The sequence below is a fragment of the Ranitomeya imitator genome, chromosome 1 (genome assembly GCF_032444005.1).
Source record: "Ranitomeya imitator isolate aRanImi1 chromosome 1, aRanImi1.pri, whole genome shotgun sequence".
NCBI lineage: Eukaryota > Metazoa > Chordata > Amphibia > Anura > Dendrobatidae > Ranitomeya > Ranitomeya imitator.
Window position 1 is genome coordinate 757,159,061 of NC_091282.1, and position 12,876 is coordinate 757,171,936.

Sequence of the window (12,876 nt, forward strand, 5' to 3'; positions counted from 1 at the left end):
CCTTAAAAGGTATTGGCAATAACTAAATCACACTTGCAGCCAGTTGACATGGAATAAAGTTGACTCAACCTCTGTCCTGTGTCCTTGTGTGTACCACATTGAGCATGGAGAAAAGAAAGAAGACCAAAGAACTGTCTGAGGACTTGAGAAACCAAATTGTGAGGAAGCATGAGCATTCTCAAGGCTACAAGTCCATCTCCAAAGACCTGATTGTTCCTGTGTCTACCGTGCGCAGTGTCATCAAGAAGTTTAAAGCCCATGGCACGGTGGCTAACCTCCCTAGATGTGGACGGAAAAGAAAAATTGACAAGAGATTTCAACGCAAGATTGTGCGGATGTTGGATAAAGAAGCTCAACTAACATCCAAACAAGTTCAAGCTGCCCTACAGTCTGAGGGTACAACAGTGTCAACCTGTACTATCCATCGGCATCTGAATGAAAAGGGACTGTATGGTAGGAGACCCAGGAAGACCCCACTTCTTACCCCGAGACATAAAAAAGCCAGGCTAGAGTTTGCCAAAACTTACCTGAAAAAGCCTAAAACGTTTTGGAAGAATGTTCTCTGGTCAGATGAGACAAAAGTAGAGCTTTTTGGGCAAAGGCATCAACATAGAGTTTACAGGAGAAAAAAGAGGCATTCAAAGAAAAGAACACGGTCCCTACAGTCAAACATGGCAGACGTTCCCTGATGTTTTGGGGTTGCTTTGCTGCCTCTTGCACTGGACTGCTTGACCGTGTGCATGGCATTATGAAGTCTAAAGACTACCAACAAATTTTGCAGCATAATGTAGGGCCCAGTGTAAGAAAGCTGGGTCTCCCTCAGAGGTCATGGGTCTTCCAGCAGGACAATGACCCAAAACACACTTCAAAAAGCACTAGAAAATGGTTTGAGAGAAAGCACTGGAGACTAGGGTTGAGCGAAACGGGTCGTTCATTTTCAAAAGTCGCCGACTTTTGGCAAAGTCGGGTTTCATGAAACCCGATCCGACCCCTGTGCGGGGTCGGCCATGCGGTACGCGACTTTCGCGCCAAAGTCGCGTTTCAATGACGCGAAAAGCGCCATTTCTCAGCCAATGAAGGTAAACGCAGAGTGTGGGCAGCGTGATGACATAGGTCCTGGTCCCCACCATCTTAGAGAAGGGCATTGCAGTGATTGGCCTGCTGTCTGCGGCGTCACAGGGGCTATAAAGGGGAGTTCCCGCCGACCGCCATGTTACTGCTGCTGATCTGAGCTTAGGGAGAGGTTGCTGCCGCTTCGTCAGAAGCAGGGATAGCGTTAGGCAGGGTCCATTAACCACCAAACCGCTTGTGCTGTAGCGATTTCCACTGCCCAACACCACCTTCGGTGTGCAGGGACAGTGGAAGCTACATTTTTTTTTTTTCCCCCTCAGCGCTGTAGCTCATTGGGCTGCCCTAGAAGGCTCCCTGATAGCTGCATTGCTGTGTGTACGCCGCTGTGCAAACCAACTGCTTTTTTCAAAGCACAAATCCTCTTGTTCCTTCCTTTCTGCACAGCTATCTTTTTGGTTTGTACACACTTTTTATTTAATTTGTGCATCAGTCCACTCCTTATTGCTGCCTGCCATACCTGGCTGAGATTACTGCAGGGAGATAGTAATTGAAGGACACTCCCTGTTTTTTTTGTGGGAGATTAAGATTGACATTTCTGCTAGAGTGCCATCCCTGTCTGTGTCATCTCTCACTCAGTGGGCCATAGAAAGCCTATTTATTTTTTTGCTTGATTTGGGTTATAAAATCTACCTGAAAAAATCACTACATCAATCAGTGGGAGAAAAATATTGGCCTCAGGGCTTGTGTGCCACTCTTGACTCCTGTGTGCATCATCACTCACTCAGTGGGCCATAGAAAGCCTATTTATTTTTTTGCTTGATTTTGGTTCTAAAATCTACCTGAAAAAATCACTACATCAATCAGTGGGAGAAAAATATTGGCCTCAGGGCTTGTGTGCCAGTCCTAAGCGTGCCATCTCTCTCTGTCTCTCAGATAGTGGGCCATAGAAAGCCTATTTATTATTTTTTTTATTGGGTTTATAAATTTTCCCTGGAACAAAAAAAAAAAAGTGGGAGATAAATATTGGCCTCTGGGCTTGTGTGCCACTCCTGACTCCTGTGTGCGTCATCTCTCACTCAGTGGGCCATAGAAAGCCTTTTTTTGTTTTATTTGTTTTCTAAATTCTCCCTGAAAAAATCATTTTATTTTCTTTGGTTTCTAAATTCTTCCTGAAAAAATCATTTTATTCTATTTTTTTTTTCCTAAAGTCTCCCTGAAAAAAACAAAAAAAAAAAACAAATCAGTGGGAGATTAATATTGCCCTTTCTGCTTGTGTGCCAGTCTTGACTCCTGGGTGTGCCATCTCTCTCTCTCTCTCCAATTGTGGGCCATAGAAAGCCTATATTTTTTTAGCTTGATTTGGGTTCCAAAATCTACCTGAAAAAATCACTACATCAATCAGTGGGAGATAAATATTGGCCTCTGGGCTTGTGTGCCACTCCTGACTCCTGTGTGCGTCATCTCTCACTCAGTGGGCCATAGAAAGCCTTTTTTTGTTTTATTTGTTTTCTAAATTCTCCCTGAAAAAATCATTTTATTTTATTTGGTTTCTAAATTCTTCCTGAAAAAATCATTTTATTCTATTTTTTTTTCCTAAAGTCTCCCTGAAAAAAAAAACAAAAAAAAAAACAAATCAGTGGGAGATTAATATTGCCCTTTCTGCTTGTGTGCCAGTCTTGACTCCTGGGTGTGCCATCTCTCTCTCTCTCTCTCTCTCTCTCCAATTGTGGGCCATAGAAAGCCTATTATTTTTTTTAGCTTGATTTGGGTTCCAAAATCTACCTGAAAAAATCACTACATCAATCAGTGGGAGATAAATATTGGCCTCTGGGCTTGTGTGCCACTCCTGACTCCTGTGTGCGTCATCTCTCACTTAGTGGGCCATAGAAAGCCTTTTTTTGTTTTATTTGTTTTCTAAATTCTCCCTGAAAAAATCATTTTATTTTCTTTGGTTTCTAAATTCTTCCTGAAAAAATCATTTTATTCTATTTTTTTTTTTTCCTAAAGTCTCCCTGAAAAAAAAAAAAAATCAAATCAGTGGGAGATTAATATTTACATTTGTGCTTCAGTGACAGTCCTGCGTGTGTGGCATCTCTCTCATTTGTTGCCACCAACAACAGAGTGTGTCACATTGTGCCTGATTTTCGTTGTGGTCTCACTCACCTGTAAAGGGGTAGCTAAATCATACTGAAGTTATAGCTCACCGTGTAATTTGTGTGACAGCAACAAATACCGTTAGTTTGTTTACGTTTTTAAAACAATGAGGAAGTATGGTGGAAGAGGTCGTGGCCGGGGGCGTTCATTGTCAGCTGGTAATGAGGGTAGTGGTAGTGGTGGAGCATCAGCTGGTCGTGGGAAAAAAAATATTGCACCTAAGTCTGGAGCTGTGGAGCCAGGTTCGTCGTCTGGCTACACAAGGCCTCGAACGCTCCCTTTTCTGGGAGTAGGAAAACCGCTTTTAAAGCCGGAGCAGCAAGAGCAAGTTTTGGCTTATCTTGCTGACTCAGCCTCTAGCTCTTTTGCCTCCTCTCGTGAAACTGGTAAATGTCAAAGCAGCGCGTCGTTAGTGGATGTTCACGGTCAGGGACAAGTCGCTTCCTTGTCCTCTTCAGCAAAAACAACAACAGAGAAGAATGCAGCAGGCGACACAACGGGTTACTCCATGGATCTCTTTACACATACCGTCCCTGGCTTAGAAAGTGAAGCAGTTAACAGTCCATGCCCATTACAAGTTGAATCTGACATGGAGTGCACTGATGCACAGCCACAGCCAGACTACTATGCTGGTCCTTTGACTCAGACCACAACATTGCCCTCGCAGGGTGCTGATCAAGAATCAGACCCTGATGAGACTATGTTGCCCCATCACGAACGCTATACCACCGACCGACACGGTGACACAGACGAAGTTGCACACGAGCTACAAGAAGAGGTAATAGATGACCCAGTTCTTGACCCCGATTGGCAGCCATTGGGGGAACAGGGTGCAGGCGGCAGCAGTTCTGAAGCGGAGGAGGAGGGGCCGCAGCAGGCATCAACATCGCAACAGGTTCCATCTGCCGGGCCCGTATCTTGCCCAAAACGCGTGGCAAAGCTAAAACCTGTTGGAGGACAGCGTGGCCATCCGGTTAAAGCTCAGTCTGCAATGCCTGAAAAGGTATCCGATGCTAGAAAGAGTGCAGTCTGGCATTTTTTTAAACAACATCCAATTGATCAGCGCAAAGTCATCTGTCAAAAATGTTCAACTACCTTAAGCAGAGGACAGAATCTGAAAAGTCTCAATACAAGTTGCATGCATAGACATTTAACCACCATGCATTTGCAAGCCTGGACTAACTACCAAACGTCCCTTAAGGTTGTAGCACCCTCGGCCAATGAAGCTAGTCAGCAACGCAACATCCCTTCCGGCAGTGTAGGGCCACCATTTTCCGCACCACCTGCAGTATCTGTGCAGGTTTCTTTGCCAGGCCAAAGCCGTCAGGGTCAGGGAATCACCAGTTTCGTAGTAGGAAACACTGCATCTAGGGCACCGGTGGCAACAATACCATCTCCCACCGTCTCTCAGTCTGCCATGTCCACCGGCACCCCCGCTAGTTCCACGATCTCCAGCTCTCCAGTCCAGCTCACCCTACATGAGACTATGGTTAGAAAAAGGAAGTACTTAGCCTCGCATCCGCGTACACAGGGTTTGAACGCACACATAGCTAGACTAATCTCGTTAGAGATGATGCCCTACCGGTTAGTTGAAAGCGAAGCTTTCAAAGCCCTGATGGACTACGCTGTACCACGCTACGAGCTACCCAGTCGACACTTTTTTTCCAGAAAAGCCATCCCAGCCCTCCACCAGCATGTTAAAGAGCGCATCGTCCATGCACTCAGGCAATCTGTGAGCACAAAGGTGCACCTGACAACAGATGCATGGACCAGTAGGCATGGCCAGGGACGTTACGTGTCCATCACGGCACACTGGGTAAATGTGGTGGATGCAGGGTCCACAGGGGACAGCAAGTTTGGGACAGTTCTGCCTAGCCCACGGTCTAGGAAACAATTGGCTGTAGCCGTTCGCACCCCCTCCTCCTCCTCTTCGTCCTCCTGCAGAAGCGAGAGCTCATCCACAGACCGCAGTCGCACAACCACTCCATCCGCAGCTGCCACTGTTGCACACCAGGTCTCCCATTATGGGGCAGCTACTGGCAAACGTCAGCAGGCTGTATTGGCTATGAAGTGTTTGGGCGACAACAGACACACCGCGGAAGTTCTGTCCGAGTTCTTGCAGAAAGAAACGCAGTCGTGGCTGGGCACTGTAGATCTTGAGGCAGGCAAGGTAGTGAGTGATAACGGAAGGAATTTCATGGCTGCCATCTCCCTTTCCCAACTGAAACACATTCCTTGCCTGGCTCACACCTTAAACCTGGTGGTGCAGTGCTTCCTGAAAAGTTATCCGGGGTTATCCGACCTGCTCCTCAAAGTGCGTGGACTTTGCTCACATATCCGCCGTTCGCCCGTACACTCCAGCCGTATGCAGACCTATCAGCGTTCTTTGAACCTTCCCCAGCATCGCCTAATCATAGACGTTGCAACAAGGTGGAACTCAACACTGCACATGCTTCAGAGACTGTGTGAACAGAGGCGGGCTGTTATGTTTTTGTGGGAGGATACACATACACGGGCAGGCAGTAGGATGGCAGACATGGAGTTGTCAGGTGTGCAGTGGTCGAAGATTCAAGACATGTGTCAAGTCCTTCAGTGTTTTGAGGAATGCACACGGCTGGTTAGTGCAGACAACGCCATAATAAGCATGAGCATCCCCCTAATGCGTCTGCTGATGCAAAGTTTGACGCACATAAAGGATCAGGCGTCTGCAGCTGAGGAAGAGGAAAGCCTTGATGACAGTCAGCCATTGTCTGGCCAGGGCAGTGTACAGGACGAGGTAGCGGGCGAAGAGGAGGAGGAGGACGAGGAGGATGATGGGGATGATTATATTTTTAATGAGGAAGCTTTTCCGGGGCCACTGGAAATTGGTGGCGAGGCAAGGCCGGGTTCTGGTTTTTTGAGGGACACAAGTGACGTTGATTTGCCTGAAACTGCCCCTCAACCAAGCACAACCGCAGATTTGAGAACTGGAACTTTGGCCCACATGGCGGATTATGCCTTACATATCCTCAAAAGGGACACACGCATAACTAAAATGATGAATGATGACGATTACTGGTTGGCCTGCCTCCTTGATCCTCGCTATAAAGGCAAATTGCAAAATATAATGCCACATGAGAACTTGGAACTAATATTAACAACCAAACAATCAACTCTTGTTGACCGTTTGCTTCTGGCATTCCCTGCACACAGCGCCCGTGTTCGTTCTCACACGAGCTGCAGGGGCCAGCAGACCAGAGGAGTTAGAGGGGCAGAAATCAGAAGTGGCGTTGGCCAGAGGGGTTTTCTGACCAGGTTGTGGAGTGATTTTGCTATGACCGCAGACAGGACAGGTACTGCATCATCAATTCAAAGTGACAGGAGACAACATTTGTCCAGTATGGTTACAAACTATTTTTCATCCCTTATCGATGTTCTCCCTCAACCGTCATTCCCATTTGATTACTGGGCATCAAAATTAGACACCTGGCCAGAATTGGCAGAATATGCATTGCAGGAGCTTGCTTGCCCGGCAGCTAGTGTCCTATCAGAAAGAGTATTCAGTGCTGCAGGTTCAATACTAACAGAAAAAAGGACTCGTCTGGCTACCCAAAATGTAGATGATCTAACCTTCATTAAAATGAACCACAACTGGATTTCGAAATCTTTTGCCCCACCTTGCCCGGCTGACACCTAGCTTTCCTATGAAAAGGTCTTGCCTGTGGACTATTCTGAATGCCTTTTCCAATCTCGTAATTTTCTGCACCTGACTGTCCAGCATACGACATGTTTACACCTGACTAAATGGCCAAACTCCCCACACGGGGCCGTGGTATCGACACTTGGCGACAGCACCCGTGAGAGTGCAGTTTGTCTGAAGAGGTGGGTGAGCCCGCTTTTGGTCGACGGCACTGCCACTGGGTCCCTCCTAGTACAATAAAGTGTCTCTGGCGGTGGTGGTGCGCACCCAACGTCAGACACACCGTTGTAATATGAGGGGCCCTGGGCCTGTACCGCCGGCCACAAGACAGTTTCCCCCCACCCCAGCTCAAACAGTGCTCTACCACTTGCAAAATTATCTCACAGCTCCACCAATGTTTAGTCTATGCGCTGACATCCTTCAATGCCTATACAAAAAAACCCTGTTTGGGAGAGAAGAACAGACAAATCGCGGCGCCCTAAGTGCGTAAACACAATATTATAGTCTTTAAAGGGTGCACAATTTTATGCACTCACCTGATAAAAGACTAAAATGGCTTTAGATCGTGTATCCTCCAAATTCCCTCTGAGATATTTTTCAATATACAGGGCTTGCAGCTTGCCTCGGGTGGATCCAAGTGAGAGAGCCAGAGTAAGGCTCACACAGGATGAGTAGTTCAAGAAAAGCACATCCAGCCCATGAATGGCAGCGCTTCCCAGGACTCACATTCAAAGATGATATTTCATATTTTTTTATTTCATAACTTAAAATAGAAGAGATACAACGCGTTTCGGATACAGTATATATCCTTCTTCAGGTATCATAAAAACACAGTACAAATCCTACTAGTATAAAATTCAAATTGAATTTTATACTAGTAGGATTTGTACTGTGTTTTTATTTTTTTTATTTTAGGCCTTCGATGCCTGTCTGCGGTCCATTCTTTCAACTACTACTACACTGACCAGGGCACTGCTGCCCGTGTACCCCTGGAACCAATTTAAAATTGCCTACAGCCATGTGTTATTATTTTAGGCCTTCGATGCCTGTCTGTGGTCACTCCTTCCACTAGGCCTCCACTGACCACACCACTGCTGCCCGTGTACCCCTGGAACCAATTTAAAATTGCCTACAGCCATGTGTTATTATTTTAGGCCTTCGATGCCTGTCTGCGGTCACTCCTTCCACTAGGCCTCCACTGACCACACCACTGCTGCCCGTGTACCCCTGGAACCAATTTAAAATTGCCTACAGCCATGTGTTATTATTTTAGGCCTTCGATGCCTGTCTGTGGTCACTCCTTCCACTAGGCCTCCACTGACCACACCACTGCTGCCCGTGTACCCCTGGAACCAATTTAAAATTGCCTACAGCCATGTGTTATTATTTTAGGCCTTCGATGCCTGTCTGCGGTCACTCCTTCCACTAGGCCTCCACTGACCACACCACTGCTGCCCGTGTACCCCTGGAACCAATTTAAAATTGCCTACAGCCATGTGTTATTATTTTAGGCCTTCGATGCCTGTCTGCGGTCACTCCTTCCACTAGGCCTCCACTGACCACACCACTGCTGCCCGTGTACCCCTGGAACCAATTTAAAATTGCCTACAGCCAGCCCAATTTTTTTATTTTAGGCCTTCGATGCCTGTCTGCGGTCCATTCTTTCAACTACTACTACACTGACCAGGGCACTGCTGCCCGTGTACCCCTGGAACCAATTTAAAATTGCCTACAGCCATGTGTTATTATTTTAGGCCTTCGATGCCTGTCTGTGGTCACTCCTTCCACTAGGCCTCCACTGACCACACCACTGCTGCCCGTGTACCCCTGGAACCAATTTAAAATTGCCTACAGCCATGTGTTATTATTTTAGGCCTTCGATGCCTGTCTGCGGTCACTCCTTCCACTAGGCCTCCACTGGCCACACCACTGCTGCCCGTGTACCCCTGGAACCAATTTAAAATTGCCAACAGCCAGCCCAATTTTTTTATTTTAGGCCTTCGATGCCTGTCTGCGGTCCATTCTTTCAACTACTACTACACTGACCAGGGCACTGCTGCCCGTGTACCCCTGGAACCAATTTAAAATTGCCTACAGCCATGTGTTATTATTTTAGGCCTTCGATGCCTGTCTGCGGTCACTCCTTCCACTAGGCCTCCACTGACCACACCACTGCTGCCCGTGTACCCCTGGAACCAATTTAAAATTGCCTACAGCCAGCCCAATTTTTTTATTTTAGGCCTTCGATGCCTGTCTGCGGTCCATTCTTTCAACTACTACTACACTGACCAGGGCACTGCTGCCCGTGTACCCCTGGAACCAATTTAAAATTGCCTACAGCCATGTGTTATTATTTTAGGCCTTCGATGCCTGTCTGCGGTCACTCCTTCCACTAGGCCTCCACTGACCACACCACTGCTGCCCGTGTACCCCTGGAACCAATTTAAAATTGCCTACAGCCAGCCCAATTTTTTTATTTTAGGCCTTCGATGCCTGTCTGCGGTCCATTCTTTCAACTACTACTACACTGACCAGGGCACTGCTGCCCGTGTACCCCTGGAACCAATTTAAAATTGCCTACAGCCATGTGTTATTATTTTAGGCCTTTGATGCCTGTCTGCGGTCACTCCTTCCACTAGGCTTCCACTGACCACACCACTGCTGCCCGTGTACCCCTGGAACCAATTTAAAATTGCCTACAGCCAGCCCAATTTTTTTATTTTAGGCCTTCGATGCCTGTCTGCGGTCCATTCTTTCAACTACTACTACACTGACCAGGGCACTGCTGCCCGTGTACCCCTGGAACCAATTTAAAATTGCCTACAGCCATGTGTTATTATTTTAGGCCTTCGATGCCTGTCTGCGGTCACTCCTTCCACTAGGCCTCCACTGACCACACCACTGCTGCCCGTGTACCCCTGGAACCAATTTAAAATTGCCTACAGCCATGTGTTATTATTTTAGGCCTTCGATGCCTGTCTGCGGTCACTCCTTCCACTAGGCCTCCACTGACCACACCACTGCTGCCCGTGTACCCCTGGAACCAATTTAAAATTGCCTACAGCCAGCCCAATTTTTTTATTTTAGGCCTTCGATGCCTGTCTGCGGTCCATTCTTTCAACTACTACTACACTGACCAGGGCACTGCTGCCCGTGTACCCCTGGAACCAATTTAAAATTGCCTACAGCCATGTGTTATTATTTTAGGCCTTCGATGCCTGTCTGCGGTCACTCCTTCCACTAGGCCTCCACTGACCACACCACTGCTGCCCGTGTACCCCTGGAACCAATTTAAAATTGCCTACAGCCAGCCCAATTTTTTTATTTTAGGCCTTCGATGCCTGTCTGCGGTCCATTCTTTCAACTACTACTACACTGACCAGGGCACTGCTGCCCGTGTACCCCTGGAACCAATTTAAAATTGCCTACAGCCATGTGTTATTATTTTAGGCCTTCGATGCCTGTCTGCGGTCACTCCTTCCACTAGGCCTCCACTGACCACACCACTGCTGCCCGTGTACCCCTGGAACCAATTTAAAATTGCCTACAGCCATGTGTTATTATTTTAGGCCTTCGATGCCTGTCTGCGGTCACTCCTTCCACTAGGCCTCCACTGACCACACCACTGCTGCCCGTGTACCCCTGGAACCAATTTAAAATTGCCTACAGCCAGCCCAATTTTTTTATTTTAGGCCTTCGATGCCTGTCTGAGGTCACTCCTTCCACTAGGCCTCCACTGACCACACCACTGCTGCCCGTGTACCCCAGGAACCAATTTAAAATTGCCTACAGCCATGTGTTATTATTTTAGGCCTTCGATGCCTGTCTGCGGTCACTCCTTCCACTAGGCCTCCACTGACCACACCACTGCTGCCCGTGTACCCCTGGAACCAATTTAAAATTGCCTACAGCCATGTGTTATTATTTTAGGCCTTCGATGCCTGTCTGCGGTCACTCCTTCCACTAGGCCTCCACTGACCACACCACTGCTGCCCGTGTACCCCCGGAACCAACATCAGAAAATATAAAAATAAGTATTTTGCTTATAAAAAAGAAAATACTGGAGAGATATCAAATGCAGACATTTTAACATTAAAAACAAACACATACAACAAAAATCTGGTACAGTACTAAAAATGGCCACCAGCTACAATAACTTTCTCCTGCAAGTAGTTAACTGAAAGGTTTTTTCAATTTTAAACACAGATATGGCATCCACCGAGTGTTGTCCTGTCGCGTCTTCTTTATATTATTGCCAAGAAGATGCAAAACAATGAAAATAATAAAATCATTATTTACCAAAAAAATAGAGTAAGTCAAAACCACATTGCAAATAAACATTCATTACAAATAAAGAAGCAGGGCGCGTCCGAGGGTGAGTATATACCTAATAAGAATATAATCACCCTCGGACGCGCCCTGCTTCTTTCCGACAGCCTTCCTTCCTAAGAATCAGTCCTTCCGTGGTGTAGAGAGAGGGTTTGTTACACTCCAAGGTGTTCCCCAGGTTGCCTTTCCTGAGCTTCGATCTTCCTGCTCTCGTTTAGTAGTTGTTGGAAACTACGCTGCATTGGGCCTACAAATTGGGTATGGGGTGTAGAGAGATGGTGTGTTCCACTCCAAGGTGTTCCCCAGGTTGCCTTTCCTGAGCTTCGATCTTCCGGCTCTCGTTTAGTAGTTGTTGGAAACTACGCTGCATTAGGCCTACAAATTGGGTATGGGGTGTAGAGAGATGGTGTGTTCCACTGTAGAGAGATGGTGTGTTCCACTCCAAGGTGTTCCCCAGGTTTCCTCGCCAATGCTTCGATCATCATGCTCTCGTTTAGTAGTTGTTGGAAACTACGCTGCATTAGGCCTACAAATTGGGTATGGGGTGTAGAGAGATGGTGTGTTCCACTCCAAGGTGTTTTCCAGGTTGCCTTTCCTGAGCTTCGATCTTCCGGCTCTCGTTTAGTAGTTCTTGGAAACTACACTGCATTAGGCCTACAAATTGGGTATGGGGTGTAGAGAGATGGTGTGTTCCACTCCAAGGTGTTCCCCAGGTTTCCTCGCCAATGCTTCGATCTTCATGCTCTCGTTTAGTAGTTGTTGGAAACTACACTGCATTAGGCCTACAAATTGGGTATGGGGTGAAGAGAGATGGTGTGTTCCACTCCAAGGTGTTCTCCAGGTTGCCTTTCCTGAGCTTCGATCTTCCGGCTCTCGTTTAGTAGTTCTTGGAAACTACACTGCATTAGGCCTACAAATTGGGTATGGGGTGTAGAGAGATGGTGTGTTCCACTCCAAGGTGTTCTGCAGGTTGCCTTTCCTGAACTTCTATCTTCAGGCTCTCATTAAATTGTGGTTAAACGGAACAACTGCATTTGGCGTACTAGTTGGTTTGGGGCCTACTATCGGTGTCTGCCACTCCTTGCTGTTCTCCTGGTTTCCTGTCCTGAAATTCCGTTTTCAGGCGCTCGTTAAGTAGTTGTTAATGTTAGACTGCATTTTGCCTACTAGTTGGGTTGGGGCCTACTATCGGTGTCTGCCACTCCTTGCTGTTCTCCTCCACTGAACAAAGCTGTGCCGCCTGTTTACTACGGTTGCCAATTTTGAACTGCATTTCGACTACTTACTGATTTGGGCCTACTCTCTGTGTCAGCCTCTCATTCCAGTTGTCCTCCACTGCAATGCCCCCTGGTTATTCCTGTGTTACCAATTTTGAACTGCATTTAGCCAACTTTATTCTTTGGGCCTATATCTATGTTTCCTCCTCATCCTGCCCATTGCCCAGCCAGTGATAGATGAGTCTGCTGGTACATTGACCCATAACGCAACATTCCCCGTGCATGCTACACAACAACATTGTGACCCTGCTGAAAGTCAGGTTGCTCTTCCCGCATACCATACCACCTTACACGGGGACAAAGAGGAAGGTGCAGATGAAAGTGCAGGTTCCTTCATCAGGTGGGGGGGAGGAATACTAGTTGGCG